We start from the raw sequence: 23,618 nt of genomic DNA on the forward strand, positions 1-23,618 counted from the left end.
GGCAAAGGAGACTTGAAATGTCTGTAACATGGTGAAAATAAAATATCTTTTCTAGGATATTTTAGGTGGGATCCTTTGCTGATAGTTCAAATCATAGCAGGAAAGGTGAAAGATGAACTATTTATTTATGTTTAAAAGAGATTTAAAGCTATATAGCCATAAATACCCAAAAGTGAATTTTTTATTATTTGGAATTAAACTTCTATTTTTTTTTTCATGTGAATGACTTGATTTGTAAAACAATGGATTAAAAATGAATAACTCATTGTTTTAACACAGTTCATGTACAATTTTCTTACTTATGTTTGCAAATAAGTTCTCCAGTACATGAGGAAAAATATGTTTAATATATCTGTTACTTTGGAATTCATTGTCACTGAGAAATTTACAATGAATTCACTTCATGACACAATATATAAAGTACAAATATATCATGCTGTTGATACTGATTTAATGATGATATTGACAGTTTTATGACTAAGTCTCTAAGCAGAAGAAATGCTAAAAATTGATTTTTGGCAGGTTCTTCCTTACTTAAAATGTAAGCCATGGAGTCAGCTATATGATCAATTTTTTAAATATTGTCAACTATAAGACTTCAATAATCATGAAGATATTATAAATATTAATGCAATCTGCAATTTATTTTGGACTTTGGCTTTCTGAAATTATTTAAGTTAACTGCCTCAATATTCTTATTTGGTCTGCTCTCCTTGGAGGGCATCTTCTTTCTATATATCCTAAAATAGCTTTTATTGTGTTTACAGTTAGATTTGTTTGTATATCTAGTTTGCAATTATACTCATTGGATTATTGTTATTAGGTTAAACCACATAAAATTGTAGATATTTGATAGTTTTTAACCTATAGATATGTTACCTTGAGATTAAAAAACAACAGCAACTCTGTGCTGACAGGGTGGAGCCTGATTGGAATTCTCTCTCCTCTCTCTCTCTCTCTCTCTCCCCTCCTCCCCTGCTCACGTTGTCTCTGCCTCTCTCAAACTAAATAAACTTCAAAAAAAGCCCCAGGAACTGGGTACCAGAAGGGCAAATAAACAGAAAGCCTTTAATCCTTAATGGGTGATCAGCCGTTTAAAAATTGTCTTGGGGTGCCTGTGTGGCTCAGTTGGTTAAGCGTCTGACTCTTGATTTCGGCTTAGGTCATAATATCACAGTTTGTGAGTTTGAACTCGTGTTGGGCTCTGCCCTGAGCATGGAGCCTACTTAAGATTCTCTGACTCCCCCTCCCTCTGTTCCTTCCCAGCTAGGGCATATGTGCTCTCTCTCTCTCTCTCTCTCTCTGTCTCTCTCTCTCTCTGTCTTTCAAAAAAAAAAAAAAAATATATTAATATATAAAATATTTTTTTTTTTTCTTCCCGTATTTTTTCTTCCTGTATATTTTGTCTTTCTGTATGAAAATGATGCATTCTATAATACATATTAATATAATGCAAAATAAAGAAAATGTCTATTTATAGAGACATGTACTAAAAACTTTATAGTATCAAGTTAATTTATACTGCACAATTATTTATAATTTATAGTATAACATTTCTTCTCCATAAATGTGCAATACTCCTTTCTAAGGTTTTGTCCAAAAACTTTTCATAATTGTATACAACTCTGACTCAATATTTTTTAGAACACAGATATAGAATTTAAATCTCAGACTTGAGATTTTATCTAGTAAATTAAAAAAAATACTTTTGATGTTTATTTATTTTTGAGAGAGAGACAGACAGACAGACAAAGTGTAAGTGGGGTAGGGGCAGAGAGAGAAGAAGACACAGAATCTGAAGAGGTTCCAGGCTCTGAGCTGTCAGCACAGAGCCCATCGCGGGGCTTGAACTCATGAACTGCAAGATCATGACCTGGGCCAAAGTCGGAGGCTTAACCAGCTGAGTCACCTAGGCGCCCCTATGTAGTAAATTTGTATAGCACACTGTAAGATCCTGCAGTAGATACCTTTTCATTATTTCCATTATAATTTCTGACCTATGAATAGAATTTATGTGTTTGCTGTTAATATGATAGAATGGGTCATTTTAGCATATACCATTAGTTACCAAAATTTTTCAGTAGTAATTTATTTCTTATGAAATTCAAGTTTCTTGGGAATTGTCTAGATATATGGCTTTTCCTGGTAATATTCTTCAGGCTTCCATAGCTGAACATAATCAATTTTTAGCTCTGCCACAACTATCGACATATTAGGAGCAATTGACTTTGTCTGAGGTATCATTGTAGTGATCAGATTGAGACTTGTACATTTAGGTATTAAGAACCTTTAGCCTACTTGGTTCTTTTTTTTTTTTTTTAATGTTTATTTATTTTTGAGAGAGAGTGAATGAGCATGAGCGGGGCATGGGCAGAGAGAGGGAGACAGGATCCAAAGTGGGCTCCATGCTAACAGGAGAGAGCCAGATGTAGGGCTTAAACTCATGAACCCTGAGATCATGACCTGAGCCAAAGTCAGACGCTCAACCGTCTGAGCCACCCAGGTGCCCCTAACCTACTTGGTTCTTAAATAGGAAATCTGAAAAGAAAAAAAAATACTAAGTTTATTACAAAAATAAACGTATAATTTGTTTTACTAAAGGTTTGGGTTAAACTGCACACCCATTTATTGCTCTTTCTAAAGCAAAGTATCTAACTCTGAGAACAACACATCAGACCAGAGACTGGTAAGGTGATGCTCTTGTAGTGTAAGAGTAAGTGGGGCTACTTCTGTTAATTTCATATATTGATTTTGTTTTCTCTTAATTTCCGATTTTGTCTTCATTGATGCCTGTGCTAAGTGAAATAAATAACTGTTATCATCTCTTGTTCTAATAATCCTACCAAGTATTCATCTCTCAAAACTCTAAAGTCTAGTTATTACTCTTATAGTCTTAGTTTTTGATTCACACATTCTCCTGGAATATCGGAAAAGGCAAGTTCCACATGTGATATTCAATCATTTCCCACTCCTATGCTCTGTCCCCCGCCATCAGCCTCACTTTCACCCCCAGATTTCTGTACTACCAGTTTCAATGTTAGAAGAAAGCTTCCTGTAAGTGTTCTAGATCATTTGGTCAACACTGATGAAAAAGCTACAGCATTTTTTAAGGCTCTGCAAAAGCAGAATTTTATGTTGAAAATCAAACAAATATACTCTAAGAATTACTTTGGAGGGAATGTGAACGCTCCATCCTGTAATATACTCAAAGATAAAAGCTCTTGCCTATCTCATCTCTTCTATCCTTTGTTTTGTTTTGTTTGGGTGCTATAACAAAAATGCCAACGATTGGGTAGCTTAAACAAAAATATTTCCTTCACAACTCTGGGGATGGGGAGCCCAAAATCAAGGAGCCAGCAGATTCAGTTTAGGTGAGAGGCCACCTCCTGGATCATAAACAACAATCTTCTCACTGTGTCTTCACATGAAGGAAGGGGGAAAAGAACTCTCTGGGATGCTTTTATAAGAGCACTAATCCCACTTGTGAGGAATCCACCCTCATGACTTAATCACCTCCCTAAGGCCCTACTTTACAATACCCTATTGGGGGTTAAGATTTCAACATATGAATTTTGAGGGAGACATAAGCATTCAGTTCATTACACCAGTTGAATTCAATTTAAATTCATTGAATTTTATTCAGCTCCAAGCACTGGTCTCAGAACTGGATATATGATGTTTGGAAAAATCTGGTCCTAGGTCTTACTAAGCATATAATGCTATAACACTGAAAGTTTAAAAACTGCCTGAGAACAGAAAAAGTAACTAAATCAGTTTGGAACTGTAATCAAGAGGTACATTTCAGCTGAACGTTGAAAAGTAAGTGATATTTTGCCACATGGGGTGGGGGAGTAGGAAGTGATTTCTAGGAAAGTGGAGGCCACACATCCAAAGGCACAGAAGCCTGAAAGGTTATGGCCCATTAAGGGACAAAAGGCAGGTGTTGGAGAGGCAGATAATGAGTGAATCCAGAATTATAGGTGTGGCAGTCTTGGGTCATATGTGCTTTGTCTAATCTTTATCTTGAGGATCTTTTGGATTTCTGGTTGACCATTAGCCTCAAACATTATGGAAATCAAATTTGTGGCCTATCTTGATGTGTGAATATTACCAACATGAAGCTATTGCTGTCTATAGATCACTATGGAAACTAATGATGGTATTACTCCTTGTAACTCTATTTATGGAGGATAATGCTTGAATATCACTTACATGTACCAAATTAAGAAAATTGTGAAGTTAATCATGGTACATGCATAAAATATAATACTATGAGATAATTTTAAAATAATTATTGTAATATTGAAGAAAATGACAGTAGCATATTGAATCCCTTAATCATGTAGAGGCCAGGGGCAGCCTGCCAAAGACAGGTCATTTTGGCATGAATATTATTTTGGTTAAATGTAATCAAAACCCAGCAGACAGAGGAAAAGCTCTCTTCCTGGTCCTCAACTGCCTAAATTTACGCTGGTAAGGAGAGCTTATACCACAAAAGAGATGCTGCTAACAAAGACTCCCTTTACCTGAGGAACATATCTGTAATAATAGGGCAAACCTTGTTTCCAAACATCCCCTTTTGTCTTCCCGCTAATGGCCTTCCTCCCTTTTGTGTCCTCAGACCCTGCCCCTCTCCTTAACTCATATAAACTTTATGTTGCCTCATTGTCTTTGAAATTTCATGTCTGGGTGGATTGCCTGTACCTAACACCTATTACATTTGATTTTCTCCTATTAATCTGTCTCATGGCATTTTGATTATAAGTCCAGCTAGAAGGACCATAGGGCGGAGGAAGGTCTTTCTCCCTGACAATCGCATAACTTATAAACAGTGAATCATGGTTTAAAATTTAATTCTTTAACTCCTACTCCAATTCTCCCCTATCACTAACCCATAAATATGAATTTTCCTATGAAGGAGAAAATATACGTTAGTAGAATGTTTTCATTCATCTATTCCACAAAATGAGTTTGATTTAATTAAATCACTATTATGTACTCATATTTTTCTTATCTAATGTAATATCTTTACATATAGGATACAGATCTCAAAATATACTAGCAAAATATTTGCCTTATATTGGTAGAATAACATTTTAAACCTGTCTTAAATCTGGTTGGTGCCATCATGATATGTTTACTTCCTCTAGTTATCTTTCCATTAGAGAATCCAGCACTTGGCACCTTGAGCACTAAACGTGGAAAAAACTCTGGAAGAGTTACCAAACTTAACAAAATAAAAGTTCCAGGGACGCCTCAGTGGCTCAGTCAGTTGAGGGTCCGACTCTTGATTTTGGCTCAGGTAGTGATTCCAGGGTTGTGGGGTCTAGCCCCATGTTGGGTTCTGTGCTGAGCATAGAGCCTGCTTGAGATTCTCTCTCTGTCTCTCTCTCTCTGTCTCTCTCTCTCTCTCTCTCCCTCTCTCTAAAAAATAAATAAATAATAAAATAAAATAAGAGGTCCATAATCTAAGGAAAGAAAGCCTGTTTAATCACTTACAAGAAATACAAAATTTATATCCAACCCCCAAACAAAAGTAATTTGATATAGGAATTCATGAAAAGAAAACCAAGTCCTAAAATCCATATGTAATTCATGTAAATCTAAATTATGCTAGATTGATATGTTTTGGTAATTTTGTGGGGTTTAATGAGAATAAAATGGGAAAAGCTTTTCCCCCATCAGTTTCTTTCTTCTGGCATAAGACGGTTAGAAGCCTTGACAGGTGTGTTCATTCTTTTAAGTCACTGAGGAATCATTAAATGAATTACTTCTGCTGTGCGTTTAATGGCACTAGAGGTTTAAATCATGAAAGCATGTTCCTATAAGCCTAAATTATTCCCAAGGACTGTTTTATAGGTATCATGATAAAATCCTGCTGTTATTTTTGTTTCGTCTAGAAAAGTTAATGAAGGAGCAACTTTACAGAAAGTAAGTAAGCGTATATCCCACTGCCCATTTTTTTTTCATCACAGTATTTAGGTTTTTGCATTGTGTGTAAATTTCAAATAACTCAATGGTAATTTGGAGGAAGTCATACACCGTTGACCCTTGACTAACACAAGTTTGAAGTGCGTGGGTCCAATTACACATGAATTTTTCTTGATAAATACAATACAGTACTTTAAATGCATTTTCTCCTATTATTTTCTAAATAACATTTTCTTTAGCTTACTTTATTGTATGAATACGGTATATAATAACTTACAAAATACGTCCATGTTATTGGCAGTTAAGTGTTGAAGGTTCAGTGCTCCTAACCCTACCTACAATGCTCAAGGGTTAACTGTGTGACTATTTTATTAAAACAGTTTTATTGAGGTTATAACTGACATGCAATATTTCAAGTGTGTAGTTCAATGTTTTGATGTACATATACAACCATTAAATTAATAACGCAATCAAGAAGATGAGGATATTAATCACACCCAAAAGTTTTCTCAGGTGTCTTCATAATTTCTCCCTCCTGCTTTTCATCCTTTTCCCCAAGCAACCACTGATTTGTTTTCCGTTATGGTAAATTAGTTTGCATTTTCTAGAAATTTATATAACTGTAATCACACCATATGTACTCTTTTTGTCTGGTTTCTTTCCTTCAGCATAATTATTTTGAGATTTACCTATGTTTTCGTGTATGTCAATAATTGCTTTTTATTTCTGAGAAATATTTTACTGAATGGATATACTGCAATTTATTTATCTCTTCACCTGTTGATAATATTTGGGTTGTTGCAATTTGGGGCTATCAACAGGTAAATATCTATGGACATTTACGTATAATTCTTTGTATGGAAATGCACTTCCATTTCTCTTGGGTAAATATGTAGGAGTTTAATGGCTATGTCATAGATATATGTTTGAATTTTTTATCAAAAATTTTACATTTATTTAGTATTTTTTATGGCACAGCATTTGATCTTACTTGGCTAATGTTCTTAACGCACTTCTAACAAATGTTTTTTCCCCACTTTTTCCTGGATGGAGCATTCAAGAAATGTCAAGTAGGTTAAAATAATTGAAATGCTGTTCAAATCTCCTATATTCTTACTGGTTTTTTGTGAGTACTTAACCTATCAATTATTATGAAATTTTGTACCATAATTATAGATACATATATTTCTCTTTACAGTTCCATAAGTTTTTAATCCGTGTATTTTATTAGGTCCATAAATGCTTAGAATTGCTATATCCTCTGGATGAATTGATGTACAGATCATTTTGAAACATACTTTGTCTAATAGTAATATAGAAACTCCAGATTTCTTTTGATTAATGTTAACATGGTATACATTTTTCCATTCTTTGCATCTTTAAAAAATTGAAGTATTATTGGCATATGATGTTATATTAGTTTCAGGTGTACAAAATAGTCATTTGACAATTCTATACATTAAGCTATGCTCTCCACAATAAGCATACCTTATTACAATATTATTGACCATATTCCCTGTGCTGTATTTTTCTTCACTATGATTTATTCATTTTATAACTGGAAGTGTCTATCTCTTAATTACTTTCACCTATTTCACTTGTGCTTTCAACCCTTTCCCCTCTGACAACAACCTATTTGTTCTCTATATTTGTGTTTCTGTTTGTTTTGTTCTTTAGAGTCCACATATAAGTGAAATCATATGATATTTGTCTTTCCTTGTTTGATTTATTTCACTTACTATAATACCCTCCAGGTCCATCTATGTTGTCACAAACATCAAGATCTCATTCTTTTTCATGACTCACTAATAGTCCATTGTGTATGTATATGTGTGTGTGTGTGTGTGTGTGTGTGTGTGTATATATATATATATATATATATATATATATACACACATATGTGTGTGTGTGTACCCCATCTTCTTTATCCATTCCTCTATAGATGGATATTTAGGTTGCTTCCATATCTTGGCTACTGTAAACAATGCTGCAGTAAACATAGGAGTCCATATATCTTTTCAAATTAGTGGTTTTGTTTTGTTTGGCAAAATACCCTATAGTGAAATTACTGGATCATATGGTATTTCTATTTTTAATGTTTTGAGGAACTCCCATACTGTTTTCCACAGTGGTTGTATCAATTTACATTTCCACCAACAGTGCGTGAGGGTTCCCTTTTCTGTGCATCCTCACCAACACTTGTTATTTCTTGTGTTTTTGATATTAGCCATTCTGACAGTATAAGGTGTTATCTCACTGTAGTCTTGATTTGGCAATTACCTGATTATTAGTGATATTAAGCATCTTTTCAGGTGTATATTGGCCATCTATATGTGTTCGTTGGAAAAATGTCTATTCAGTTCCTGTGCTCATTTTAATCAGATTATTTGTTTTTTGGTTTGAGTTGCATAAATTCTCAATAGTACTTTTCACAGAACTAGAAGAAATAATCCTAAAATTTGTATGGAACCACATAAGACCCTGAATAGCCAAAGCAATATCAAGAAATAACAAAGCTAGAATATCACAATCCCAGATTTCAAGATATACTAAGCTATATTATTCAAAATAGTATGGAACTGGCACATAAATAGACACATAGATTAATGGAACAGGATAGAGAGCCCAGAAATAAACTCACACCTACATGGTCAATTAATCTATGACAAAGAAGGCAAGAGCGTATAATGGAGAAAAGATGATCTGTTCAATACATGGTACTGAGAAAACTGGACAGTTACATGCAAAAGAATGATATGGGACCACTTTCTTACACCATTCACAAAAATAAACTCAAAGTGGATTAAAGACCTAAATATGAGGCCTGAAACCATGAAACCCCTTAAAGAAAACATAAGCAATAATCTCTTGGACATTGGCCTTTGCAGTATGTTTCTAGAAAAACCTTGTTATGCAAGGGAAGCAAAAGCAAAACAACAACAACAAAAAAAACTATTGGGACTACACCAAACAAAAAACAAAAAACAAAAAAAAAACACATTTGCACAGTAAAGAAATCCATCAACAATACGAAAAGGCAACCTACTGGTGAGAGAAGATATTTGCAAATGATATATCTGATAAAGGGTTAATACCCATTCTTTTACCTATAAGCTAGTTTTGTATCTATATTTAAGGCAGATTCCTTTTAAGCAGTACATAATGGTGTCTTCATTTTTTTATCCATCCTGACAATCTCTATTAATTAGTATGTTTAGACCATTTACATTTAATGGGATTGATAAGACTGGTTTTAAATCTAATATGTTGCTACTTTTTCCCAATTATCTTTTATTTCCCTTTTTATTTTTTTCCTTTATTTTGATTTGAGTATTGCTTATGAGTTCATTTTATCTCCTTTGTTGGATTATTGGCTCTCTCAGTGGTTGCTTCAGTGTTATTGTATATAATAGCTCCACCTTATCACAGCCCACATTGAGGTTACATTCTTCACCTTTAGTATAATAACCATCACAATTATACTTATGTTTTTTCCCCTTCTGGTTTTTTCCCCTTATGTTATAGGTGTTATACATTTTACTTCTACATATATTATATTACTTTTTTAAAAAAGATGTAAATATTAAGAAAAACATTTTTTTATATTTACACATGTAGTTACCATTTTTGGTGCACATCATTCCTTTGGGTAGGTAGAGATTTTTAATTGTTATCATTTTATTTGTACCTGAAGGATTTTTTAAAACTCATTTTGTATGCTAGGTCTGTTGGAGATGAAGTTTGCTTTTCTACTCTCTACTTAAAATGTTCATTTATGGATTCCTATTCTAATAGCTGATTTATTGTTCTTTTCCATTAATTTGATCATCTGAGACATTTCTGGGTCTATTTTTTTAAAGCTTTTTTTATTTTTTTACTTATTTAAAAAAATTTTAACGTTTATTCATTTTTTGAGAGACAGAGAGAGACAGAGTGTGAGTGGGGGAGTGGCAGAGAGAGAGGGAGACAGAATCCGATGCAGGCTTCAAGCTCTGAACTGACAGCACAGAGCAGGACATGGGGCTCAAACTCACGGACCATGAGATCTTGACCTGAGCTGAAGTTGGATACTTAACCCACTGAGCCACCCAGGCGCCCCTTTAAAGCTTTTTTTAAATGTTTATTTATTTTTGAGAGAGAGACAGAGACAGAGAGTGAGCAGGGGAGGGGCAGAGAGAGAGGGAGAAACAGAATCTGAAGCAGGCTCCAGGCTCCAGGCTCCAGGCTCCAAGCTGTCAGCACAGAGCCCGATGTGGGGCCTGAACTCACGAACCGTGAGATCATGACCTGAGCCAAAGTCAGATGCTCAACCAACTGAGCCACCCAAGGGCCCCATTTCTGGGTTTATTTTTAAGGATTATGTTTCTCCTCATTTTGGCCACATTTTCTTGCTTTTTTGCATGCCTGTTTTTCACTGGAGGCCAGACATTGTGAAGTTTACCTTATTATATAAAGGTATTTCATATAAATAACGCAAGCATTTTTCTGGGATTCAGCCATATGTAAGAATTTAACCCTTTTGGGTCTTGCTTTTAAACTCTGTTAGGCAGGGCCAGAATAACATTTCATATAACCCTAATGTTTCCTACTATTGAGGCAACTCTTCTGAGTACTCTCTCCAATATCCTGTAACTATGAGGCCTTCCACTACGGCTGGTGAGAACAGAAACTCTTCTAAGCCCTGTGACACATCCAGGGATTGTTCTCTCAGATCTTTTCTGATCATTCTTTTACCAGCCTCAGTAGGTTCTTCACACGAATGCAATGATAATATTTAGCTAAAGCCTAAAAGGGGCCTTCTGAAGATGTCTCGAGTTTTCTCTGTCTCTCTCTGTCTCTCTCTGTCTCAAAAATTATTCCTGAATGCCTAAGAAATTTTAAGAGAATGGATTTTAAGACATAGAAGTATCATAAAATGGAAATGTTCTAATATAATAGCAATTATAATAGTAATTTCCTTTTGTACAAAAGACCCAAAAGAAAATAATTCATTAGTTTCTTTTAGTCAACATGTACTACTAAATGTAAATGATGTGATATGTTTTGGGTCCAGGAGCAAATGGCCAAGAAAGAATTATTGAAATGTCTTTGGTGCAAAAAAGGTGGTTTTGTTAAAGCATGGGGACAGGACCCAGGGTTAGAAAGAGCTGCATTGGGGTTGTGAGGAGTGACATTATAAACTTTTAAGTTGGGAGGGGATTAGGGATAGTGCAAGTCTCTAAGGAACTTGGAAACAAGGTTTCCAGGACCTTGAGGGGCTATCTGCTGTTTAAGTTAAGGTCATTTACTACTATCTAGTAAAACTTTGGTCATGAGACCCTTCAGATGTATATCAGTGGGCCATATATTTGGAGGATGATTGCTAACATATATCTTGGGAATTAGAGATAAAGGAAGCTTCCAAAGGGATTTTTATAAGTTAAAGAAGACTTGCAGACCCTGAAGGTCAGGCTAAGGTGAAGCTAAGGTTGCCTTTTGCCTCTAGTTAAGAATTAAAATCCAGGCAGCTTCACTCCTGGAGGAGATCACTCTGGCTGTCTCAAGTACTTGTCAATGGGCTGCAAGTTGTAAGGAAATGTAATTTTTTTCTACATTTCTTTTGCCTTTGTTCTCTACATCAATAAACAATTATTTGATATTGTTTTAAGTATTGGATATATATATAAGAACTACTTTTTTTTGTTTGTGTTTTTACCTCAAACAGCTACAATATAAGTGCACAGAAATATTGGAAATGATCCACTTTAGAAAATGATGATGTTGAGGAGGAAAAACTATCCCTTATCCTATAAAATTCGTCTAGTTTGTCTAAGAATCAAATTCACATGAGACAGATTAACAGAAAATCAAAGTTTAATAGTATGTATACCTCCTGTATGTAGAGAAAATGACTAACTCCCCACCTTATCACCTTAAATAAACTAGGTATGATAGACAGGGAGACCCTAGCAACAAGACCCGTTTGATCAAAATCCTCTATGTCCCATTGTTTCTGATTGACACAGTAAACATTTGTTTACCATTTACCTTTTTTCTTTTTCAGCTTCCTGTGAATTTCATTTTTTCCTTTTGAAGTCCCAGTCTCTCTTCTCCTTAGTTCAGACTGACATATATACCTCATTTGATCTTATGGTATTTGGAATTTCATATGTGTATGTATTCCCTATATGTGTACATTTAAATTTGATTACTCCTATAAATCTGTCTTGTGTCAGTTTGATTCTTAGTCCAGCTAGAAGGACCTTTGAAGGGGATAGGAAATTCTTCCTCCCTGACACTGGTCACACGCTTAGAAGATTACCTATTGTCCATCAGTCTTCAATTCTTTTTAGCCATACTTCTCTTCCTTCATTATCTAACATAAGAATTCATCTTTTAAAACCTGCCTAACCCAAACTGATGTGTCTATCTGTAGAATTTGGAATATATATTAGATCCTAATAATTATAAAATATGGAACGGAGTTATGAGATAATCTGAAGAAGATTCAGGTACACGGGACTTAGTTGTGTGGGGAAGCACACAGACCATTAGATCATGTATCTTTCAGAATCTTTTCTCCAGTAAACCTGAATGATGGCTTTTGAGCATAAAGCCAAGAATTCTTTTGTATTTTATCTCTAACTCATTAATAGAATAAAAGGATACTAGGAAAATATATTTTAATCTTCAAGTTCCTTGCAATTGGTAGCAGATAATATTGGGGGTCTGTGTTGGGAAATGTTCCTAGATGGACTATGTGCCTCAATTATAGTTGCTTTTTATCTGTTGGAGATGCCTCTTACCTATAGGAGCTTTTACACATACCAGGACAGAAACAATAGAATGAAAGCACATTCTACCAGACAGCTTGATTGGGAAAATTACATTTGTAGGCATTTTTCATACAGTGTTTGCCAAGTTCTATCTGTTACTAGCTGTCTTCAGAAAGTGACATATAGTCCTATTGGATCACAAAGTCTCTTTAAGTTTCAGAATGAGTTTCACCCTTGAGTAACCAGGAAAAGACAAGGAATTTTCAGACCGACTTTTGAGTCCTTTGTTCTTGGCTGTGAACTATCCTTTGTTCTTGGTTGTGAACTATGCTGTTAAACCCGTCTGGACTTGGCCATTCAAATTGGTGCTGAGTGAAATGCGGAGACCCTGAGCCCTGAGGCCTCAATACAGCCTGTCCCAAAAATGTTGCCAAAGGTTCTAAGTCTCCTCATGAGAAAGAACTCAAGGACAGGCACAACACAGAGGATGAGCAATGCAAGCAGGAAAGTTTATTAAAGCAAAAGTACACTCTTAAGATGCAAAAGTGGGTGAACTCAAGGGAGAGAGAGAAAGAGCTGTATGTCCTGGAGCTCGGGTTTTTATCTTCTATAGACAGTTGTTAACTAGGGGGTGGAACATTCATTACTTGCAGCAGGAATGTCTTGGAAACAGGGTTTCAAGCCTTTTCTTCCTTATCTGGCAGGGGTTTCTGGGCTACTTTGACAGCCATCTTGGGCCTGTCTGGTCTGATCTAGCTTCTTGTGGTTTTGTTTTGGAGTACTGCCAGGTCTCTGACTTTCCTAATAGCTGGCCATGAGTTCCTCTTTGATGGCCTCCACACATCCTGTTGGAACCTAACTAACTGCCTCAGACAAAATCTTTCTTAGTAATTCCACAAATTATTTCTGTCATACCTTCTTCTAGCTACATTTTTCTTTTTTAAAAAATATGTCTTTTAAAAAAAATTTTATTTAGAGAGAGGGGGAGTGCAAGGAGGAGAGGGGCAGAGAGAGGGAGGGAATCAGACACTTAACTGACTGAGCCACACAGGTGTCCCCCTAGCTTCATTTTTCTTAGGTTATCAATAAAGCTAAAGTTCCCCTTGAGTCAAATTTTCCTATTCCTTTTCAGAATTACAAATATGGACAAGTTCATTTTCTTTAGTGTTCCCAACAGTTCCAGCTTCACTTTACAATTGCTCTGTCCCCAATTCTGGTCATCACTGCCCCTACCTACAGCCCAGGTGAAAACATGACTGTCAGGGCATGAAGTGTGCATGCCCAGTGACCCCCCCCCCCCCCCCCCCGCAGTGCCCATGACCCCAAGCACAGTACATGGGATACAATTAGAGATAGGCAGAGGGAACAACACTCTTTCCTTTGTTTTTAGTTACTTTCTCTAAAAGCCTGTAACTAGATCTATCATAAAGACCAAACTGTTTCTTGGTCTTAAAAAATTGGTATTTATTTATGGATATTGTTTCAAAAATTATCAGTTTATATGATAAAATCATCTTTTTCTCTTCCAGAAAGGATAATTATTTTTATGTGTAGATTAATACACAAAATCAAACTACTACAATAAAGTTTACACTTCTAAGACAAGTTTTTATTTCATAGTATAGTTTTACCAATAAGAAGAAAAGGTATTTTTCTGGAATATTCCCCCTTATGTTTTATATGATAATTATATATTTTTCTGGACAGGTTCTATTGAGCTATATTAAAATATGATAAAATGGCATTGTGGTATTATTAATTTTTCCCCATGCTTCATTTCTCCCAAATCAGAAAGAATCTTAGGGTAAAATTGAAATCTAATTTATGTTGAAAGTTGGTGTGTCAAATTCAATTCTATTTGCGGATATGAAACAGAAGGATTTCTTCCCTTCGCTTTAATGTGTCACAATTATTTTTAAAAACTTCTAAAACCCTAGTGAAAATAAAAATGAACAGCAAGTCGTGATTCTCAATTGTGTCTATAGGACTAAGGACATTAAATGCACCCTAAATGTGAAGAGTGCTTAAGGTTTAATTGAGTTTCTTGCATCAGGAAGCATTCCTAAAAGTGGAAAACACATCCAACTACCAATGATTGGGGGTAGTAGTAGTACGAGTGCTAGTGATCTTACCGCCCGAACTAGCAAACCAATAACTATGTGCCAGGCATTGTGCTACATCTGTCCATTTAATCCTCATCAAGTCTGTATCTGTTTTGTAGATGATGACACTCAGGCTTTCAGAGATTTTGTAATGTTCCCAGGGTCACAAAGCATGGGAGTGATAGAACCAGGCATTGAATCCAACCTCTGACTCCAACATAAATGCTGTTTCCTCAAGTACACAATCTAACGCATTGCAGACTCTTGATAATGTTGTATTGAGTAACTGACTGCCTCCTGTCTGCAGGTGTCTTTTTGCAGTGTGATACTGATGAAGTACACAAAGTATAGTTACTGTTGATTTCTCCCTTTTCCACACTGGCAGTTCCCTGGGTTTCCTGCAACATATTCTTCATGTAGCATTTAAGTGATTTTTAAATGTGTAAGTTAGATCACATTACTCCCCTGCTTTAAACCCTCCAACTCCTTCTCGCTTCTTAGAATAACATTTGGCACATAACAGAAAAATAAAATAATGATCTCCAAAACTTTTTATCTTCAAATTTGTTACCCCTTGATATATCACTTGAACTCCACTGTTCTTCCTCTTCCCATCACATAATGAGATGAGCCTCACCAATCTTCTTTTTGTACTTCTGAAGGTACAAAATTCATTGTTTTAAAGGTCTTTTTTCCTGCTATCCCTTATGCTGGAACATTCTTTATTGTCCTCCCCAAGTCTGGCCCCTTCTCAACATTTATATTAACACAAATACCTACCCTCTATACAAAGAAGCCTATTTAAAGTGTATTCCTAGAATAATTTTCTATCACATAATCCTGTTTTCCCCCCACCATTATTATTAGATAGCACTATTTTATATGAACTTTTATGTTAGCTTACATGTAGACTTCTTTGTTTCATATTAGTTTATTTGTGGCTGGGATTTCTAGTGGATTAAAAATCTGTTAGAAATAAGCTCCCTTCCTAAAAAACAAATAATCCAGTGAAGAAATGGGTGAAAGACATGAATAGACACTTCTCCAAAGAAGACATCCAGATGGCCAACTGACACATGAAAAAATACTCAACATCACTCATCATCAGGGAAATACAAATCAAAACCACAATGAGATATCACCTTACACCTGTCAGAATGGCTACATTAACAACTCAGGCAAGGACAGATGTTGGCGAGGATGCGGAGAAAGAGGATCTCTTTTGCATTGTTGGTGGGAATGCAAGCTGGTGCAGCCACTCTGGAAAACAGTATGGAGGTTCCTCAAAAAACTAAAAATAGAATTACCCTATGACCCAGCAATTGCACTACTAGGCATTTATTCATGGGATACAGGTGTGCTATTTCAAAGGGACACAAGTACCCCCATGTTTTCAGCAGCACTATCAACAATAGCCAAAGTATGGAAAGCGCCCAAATGTCCATCGACATTTATATATATATATATAAAATGGAATATTACTCAGCAATCAAAAAGAATGAAATCTTGCCATTTGCAACTATGTGGATGGAACTGAAGGGTATTATGCTAAGTGAAATTAGTCAGAGAAGGAAAAAAATCATATGACTTCACTCATATGAGGACTTTAAGAGGCAAAACAGATGAACCTAAGGGAAGGGAAACAAAAATATTATAAAAACAGGGAGGGGACAAAACAGAAGAGACTCATAAATATGGAGAACTGAGGGTTACTGGAGGGATTGTGGGAGGGGGAATGGGCTAAATGGGTAAGGAGCACTAAGGAATCTACTCCTGAAATCATTGTTGCACTATATGCTAACTAATTTGGATGTAAATTTTAAAAAATAAAAAATAAAATTAAAAACAAAAAGAAATAAGCTCCCTTAAGGCAGGAATTTGTCTTATTTATAGAAGAGCTTTGGACACATAATAGACTTGCACCAAGTAATCATTTAATGGGTGTATTAATAAACAAAGGAAGGTATTTTGTATGATTGGAACCAAAAGCACTAAAATATCCCATGGGAAAAATAGAGATTAGAATATAAACTTGATATCAAATGAATGGACTTCCTATTTTCTTTTAAAGATTTCAATCTTTTTTAATAAAAGAGATTTTATTTAATCAACTTAAATATTTTTTCATCAGAAATACATAAGATTAATTTCAGAAGTTTAAGTATGCATTTAAAACTCTATCTTAAATTGAGGCATATTGTCCACAGAATAAAACATAAATTTTAAGAGTGTTATTTGATGAATTTTATATATGTATACACCTGCACACAACAATGTTTCCATCACTCTTCCAGAAGTTTCCTCATGACCCTTTATTAACAGTACCCTAACTTCATAGCCTCTATTTTAACTTCTAGCCCCATTGATTACTTCTGTCTGTTCTTTTTTTTTAATTTAATTTTAGAGGTTCTTTCCACCCTATTTTTCAATTCCTCTAAATTACATAAGAGAAATTTTGCCTCAGTGTCAGTACCAAGAAGCAAAATCTAAGAAAAACTCTCAAAGTTCAAAGTTTATTCTGACTCTTAAAGAACCAAAAATGTGTCTTAGTCATCTTAGTTATAAATTCAAAACTCAGAACACTATTTTCACCTATCTGGAGGAAAACATATCTTATATAGCAAGATGGAAGGATATAAATATCATCTTTCATGTCTTATGAACTTGGTTGATATTTACCAATATAATTATTATACAGTTATGCATTTTAATCATCTTTTAAAATATTTTATAGAGTAAGCAAAAATCAGTATTTATACAAAAGCCAAAACATCTCTGGGATGTTTGTTACATGCATGCGGCAACTGCGGGATATTTCTTATAGCTTTTATAGGCTTTTATGTCTTGAGTATCTTAGTAACTTAACATTCAATTTTCTTTTTCACTTTTGGCTTTAAAAAGAGACAACCAAATAGATTTATCATATGAAGCCACTGAGATTTAAAATATTTAATATAAATCATTTTAAAAGAAAAATACAATGGTGTATTTGGTACTGATTTATAAAGAGATGTTTGCGACCTTCTTGAAATTTTTCAAAATACTACATGAAATGTCTATTTACATCACTATTCCTTTGTTTGCCCTTGATCTTTTTATATCCCATGATTACTACTATATAGCAATGCTTGTTCTAATGTATGTCCTTTATAAAACATAAGCTTACAATTCAGGTTTATCAAAATAGCAAATCTTTGTTTAGGAAATGCATTATTTCTGAAACTTATGCAAACCCATAATATCGCTCTTTTCATTGGTGGATAGATCTCCAAGAGAGTAAGCACAGATGTAGAAGTGAAGATTTATGTACAACTTAGAAGACCTACTTACAGTCTACCAACAGTGCCCTTGGGAAGGGAATTGCTCTATACCTCCTAAGTTCAACATTGAGTTCATTTCATAAAGCAGCATGTATGAACCTTCAAGGCTTAATGAAATAATGGGCCCTTTGAGGAAGCCTACACTCATTTGTCACTCATAGTTCACTCAAACACTAGGAGGGTTGAAAATATTTCTGTCTCAGATTTAGATGCATTAAAAACCTGGTCTTCAGAATGAAGTTAATGAAACATCTGATTCACTCCGTTGGCTTTATCAAAATGCAATTTCCTGGGTTCACTCCAGATCTAGTGAATAACATGTCAGTGAGTGGGCGGCCTGGAGTCTGCATTTTGATTAAGTTCCTCAGGTGCTTCATATGCCTTCTGAAGATAGAGAGGTGACACATACTTTTCACGTTTATGTGTCCTCCAAAGTAACATTTTAGCTTAAAAGTGTGAAAACCAGATGTGATTTGGATAAAAATGTTGGGAAATTGTACTATATATGGTATCTTGGGTGTTTACGAACTGGGGATTTACCTCTATAAAATGCCTGCATGGTGGATGCTTTATACATATAATTTAATATAATCCTAACCATAATCTTATGGGAATAGGTATCATTATATCAGTTTTATGGATAAGAGAACAAGCTCAAAGATGTTAAATAACCTTATCTGAGTTACACAGATAATAACTGGAAAGTTTGAAAAAAACAATTCATTATATCAAACTTTAAAGCTTTTTCTACTATATTAGGTTGCTGGCTTGGATGGAGCAGAGGAAGCAATACTTTTTTGAAACAAACTCATGCTAACCAATAAGCGCTTGCTCTATCAGTTAGTAGAACAAACTGGTAAGGAAGAAATTCTTACACCAACTTCATAGATGAGACACAGAGAGGTTAGGTACCTTGCTGATAAACTCATATTTATTCATCCATTTATGTACGTATATATTTATTTCCATATTAAAAGGCTACAGAGGACTGAATATGAGGTTGAACAAAGCATGCCTTGTCTCCATGCCATGCCATGGAGATTGTAGACTAGCTTAAGAGACAAATAGATAAATTGATCTAGACCATAATTTGTGATAAATGCTGTCAGGACAAAAATAACAGGAGAAATCTAAGTTGGAACTCAAAGAAGGCTTATCCAGAGAAGTGACACTTGAGCTAAGACACAAAGTCTGAGTAAGATTCACAATGTAAAAAGTGAGAGGAAAAGCATTCTGGGCAGAGGGAATATCATGTGAAAAGTTTATGAGGTAGAAACAACTTGCACTTTCAGGAACTGGAAGGACAGTGTGGCCATCATGGAGGACAAGGAGTGAATGGTACTGATGCTGGAATCAGTAGCCATATGACTGAGGTCCCTGATGGCAAAATCAAAGATTCTTGGCAATGCTTCTATGTCAAAAGAGAGAGAAAGAGATCCATTTTGCATATTAAAAGATCATTCTGGGTGTTCTGTAGATAGACCCGCTTTGTTGTGGTGTGGTTCAAATGAGAACAATGCATAAAATTAATTGAGAGTGGCAACAGAAATGTAAAAATGGAGAGTAATTTTTAAAATAAGTTTGGATTTAGAATCAGCAGGGCTTCATACTGATGGGGTGAAGACGTAATGACAAAGCTATGTAGAAAATGATTTCTAACTTTCTGTCTTAGAAACTGGATGAAGAGAGACTAGAGGGCCATATGCTGAGGAAAGGAACATTATAGAGGAAAAGGTTGAAATATGGAACCTGGGGCTTTGGTGCAAATATATACGGGTGGGCTTCCTGAGCAAAAAGATCGTATTTTAATCCATGGCAATAATAGAGTTCACCTGAAGAGACCGCCTAGAATGAGAAACAAAGAAAGCCCAAGAGCTTAAGCAGGAAGGGAGCCAGGAAGTGAGACTGAGCAGGAGAAGCCAGAGACATACAGGAAATCAGAAGCGTCATGGTGTCATGGAAACCAAAGAAAGAGGGAATTTCAAGGATGGGATGGTCAGTCGTTGAGTGTTTCAGCAAGGGCCAACAAGGTGCGAAGGGAACAGTGTTCTCGATTTGATCAAACCCCAGGGACAGTTTCAGGCCTGTTCTACTTCTAAAAATCTTGGCAGTAAAAGTACATAGGGAATCAGGGTAAAATTTGGAGATTTGGAGTTAGGGGAGCATACTTTTTAGAGCTCTATAGTAGAGCCTATTCAAATACTAATGGGAAGAGTACAAAAAGGAGGAAGATTAATGATCTGCCAAAAATAATAAGTAAAGGGAGGATAAACATTTTTGAGAAGATGAGAACAGGTGGAGGAACTTTGGCAGAAGAAAGGACACTTTTCCCATTCAAACGGAGGGAATAATAAAGGACGACAATGGTGGTAGCTAACACTGTTTTGCTATACACTATCATTTTTGATGAGTGGCAATGTATATGTACGTTGTGTTATATGTAAGTATGTGTTATATGTACATATGTGTTATATGAATGTTATCTTAATACGTATTAATTTGATTAATATATTAACCTTCCTAATAACTTTTTTTTTTATTTTTTTTTCAACATTTATTTATTTTTGGGACAGAGAGAGACAGAGCATGAACGGGGGAGGGGCAGAGAGACAGGGAGACACAGAATCGGAAACAGGCTCCAGGCTCTGAGCCATCAGCCCAGAGCCTGACGCGGGGCTCGAACTCACGGACCGCGAGATCGTGACCTGGCTGAAGTCGGACGCTTAACCGACTGCGCCACCCAGGCGCCCCTTCCTAATAACTTTCTAAGATTGGTATTCTTATCGTCACTTTATGTATGGGTGCAAGAAGTATAAGCGATTTGCCTAGGTTGCACAACTAGGGAGTGAAGAAATGGGATCTGACACAGAGCCTAAGCCAAGAACTGCAGACCTCCTGGTAGGAAAGTGAATTCCTTCTTATCTGAGTACTTCTACCTACATGATGTACAAGGCGAAGGCATGGACTAAAGGGTGCAGGGATGGTAGTGGTGAAAGAGATAAAGGGAGATTTTAAAGTGTATGAAATAGTGGCTAGAGAACATGGGAAAGCATGCTTACAGGCGAAGGGTGAGATAGATGCTCATGTGGTGGTCGGTCCTCATTTGCGTTTTGTGAGAAGTAACTTACAGTGATACCAGTCAGCCTGGTTTTGTGACCTTCCATAAGGTATTCCATAAGATGCAATATGAATCCAGGTAAAAGAAAGTGGATAGTTGGGTTCACTCAGGGCCAGAGCGTTTTGGGTTTTATTTTGTTTTGGCAAGGAAGTTGGAAGTCGACGATATTTGCGAAGGAGTAGCAAATCAAGATTGTACTCGCTTTGGAAGCACATACACTAAAACTGGAACGACACAGAGAAGACTAGCATGGCCCCTGCACAAATCAAGAGTGTAAACCTAAATCTATCTACATTTTATCCAGCCCTACTGCATTGCCACTAAGAATTATTGGATTACTCTGAGTGAGCAAAAAATTTAATAATGATGCATCAAACCATAATTCTGTAAGACTAAAACAAGAAGAAAAAATATTTAAAAAGAGGGAACTAAAATAGCTACCTAGCTAGTTACTCATAATATAATAATATGCTGTGATTGGGGAAGTACTAGAAAGTCTTCTAATTTACAACAGTATGTTTGAATGTACTTACACTTGGAGAATTTTCCAGGATTGCTAGTAATGTTATGCCCCAAGCACATTGCTGAGATTTCCTGTATTTTTCCCAAAGCATTTAACTTTCGAAGTAAATTGCATTTTCCTATACATTTGCTATATTTTCCCTTAAATTCTTTGTTTTCTTAAAACTATTTCACATATCTATTTCATCCTTGCTAATGGACACCAGCAAAGTTACAATTTCATGGACATTAATGTTGATTAAAATAGATTTTCTATCATTTATGTAGGAAAGACATGATACATAATTGCTTATAAAATTTAAGCAGCAATGGTGTGTAAATTGATTCCTTTAAGAGAAATGTGCAGTTTTAAGGTCACTATTTCATGCATGCATCATTCATTACCCATGGTGACACTATATTGCCTATTCAAAGTTATCTCAAAGCCAGAAACAAATAAAAAGCTAGGCCTAAGCTGGTGAGAAATGTGGTTTATTAGCATTTTTACAGATTCTTGCAAGTAAAGTTTCCCTAAATGGATCCACATGGGAATGGTTGTGAATAGATAATTTTCTCTACAAATCTTTCATTGTAGAATCAGGGATTATGAATTTCACAGCCACAGACAATGTTAAATTTATTTTATTCCAATCTCAGATACACATATTTATTTCTGAGTTTTATGCAAAATCAGCTACCATATATTATGTGCAAATGTTGGTTCATGCCTATCTCTTAATTACAAAGTAGAATGAGAAATCAATTTGTAAAATTTTGGAAAGAGCCTACCTAGTATATACTAGAATTTACTCACATATCAAATTCACTATGATGAAAACCAGGACTTTTTAATAAAATTTACATGTGTCTATCAAAAGCAGTGGCTATAATTTGTAAACCTTAAAATATGTTGACAAGGTAAGTGCTATAAAAATTAAGATCTTCATGTCATTTGACTTTGACAAAGACTTATCAGAATGAGGGAAGGAGCTCAGTCAGTACTGGGATGGACAAAAGCAAGAAACTCTACAGCTGAAACCCAGAGAGACATAATGGGATACAACGTCCCTTCCAAGATGATTAGTGGAAGCCCAGCAAAGAAAGCAGAGCAAAAACCAACAAATAAGGTGCCAGGAAACAAAAACAGTAGTGATAATTCCTGGAGGGGATCTAAGCCAGGATTCAGTAATTTTTTTACTTAATATATGGTACATGCCTACCAAATGCCAGGCAATCTTTTAGAGGTCCACATGGACCTTACATCATAGTGAAGGGAAGAGATACTAAATATTAAACATAACAAATAAATAACTGTTGGAAAGTATTACACACTATGGGAAAAACAAAACAAAACAAAACAAACAAACAAACAAAAAAACAAGGTGGGGCGAGAGGGATCAGAGCTGTGAAGTGTGGAATCAGGGTTACAATCAAGTAGGATGATTAGGACCCAGCTAAAAGAGAAGGTGATATCAAGGTGATATTGCCTCCTTTAAGGCAACACCCTGGGGGAGTGAAGGGATTAGCCATACAGATACTTGGTGGAAGAGAAAGCTCTCAGTGCAAAGGCTCCAAAGTGGGACAATGCCTGCCTCACTCATAGGAAAGGGTCAGTGTGTCCAGAGTAAAGTGCATCAAGGAGAGGAATCTGGACACAGGGTCAGAGAGGGACAGCCAGGGCTGTCTCTCTATGGCTATCTTCTTCCCTTTACTGTTTATGTCCCTGTGTGTCTCTTTTTCCCTAGTGTGAAAAGGAACGGCTTGCACTGGCTACATCACCCAGTGAAGGGGAGGGGAAAGAAATAGAAGTCTGATTCTATGGGATAGGTAAGGTAGTAGGACTGTAGGTTAACAGTTACAGGTTCCCTGAGAGAGTGTGAAGAAAAGACAA

General features: G+C 35.6%; 1 non-coding gene across 1 annotated transcript; it reads left to right on the forward strand.

Moving 5' to 3' along the window:
• The first annotated feature begins 21,420 nt into the window (after nt 1-21,420).
• LOC121041186 (U6 spliceosomal RNA) lies at nt 21,421-21,525 on the forward strand. The gene has a single exon (XR_005795612.1). It is a non-coding gene; the product is annotated as a U6 spliceosomal RNA (small nuclear RNA).
• The last annotated feature ends 2,093 nt before the right edge of the window (nt 21,526-23,618 follow it).

This window comes from Herpailurus yagouaroundi, unplaced genomic scaffold (assembly GCF_014898765.1).
Source record: "Herpailurus yagouaroundi ecotype Mexico unplaced genomic scaffold, PumYag 182, whole genome shotgun sequence".
Lineage (NCBI taxonomy): Eukaryota > Metazoa > Chordata > Mammalia > Carnivora > Felidae > Herpailurus > Herpailurus yagouaroundi.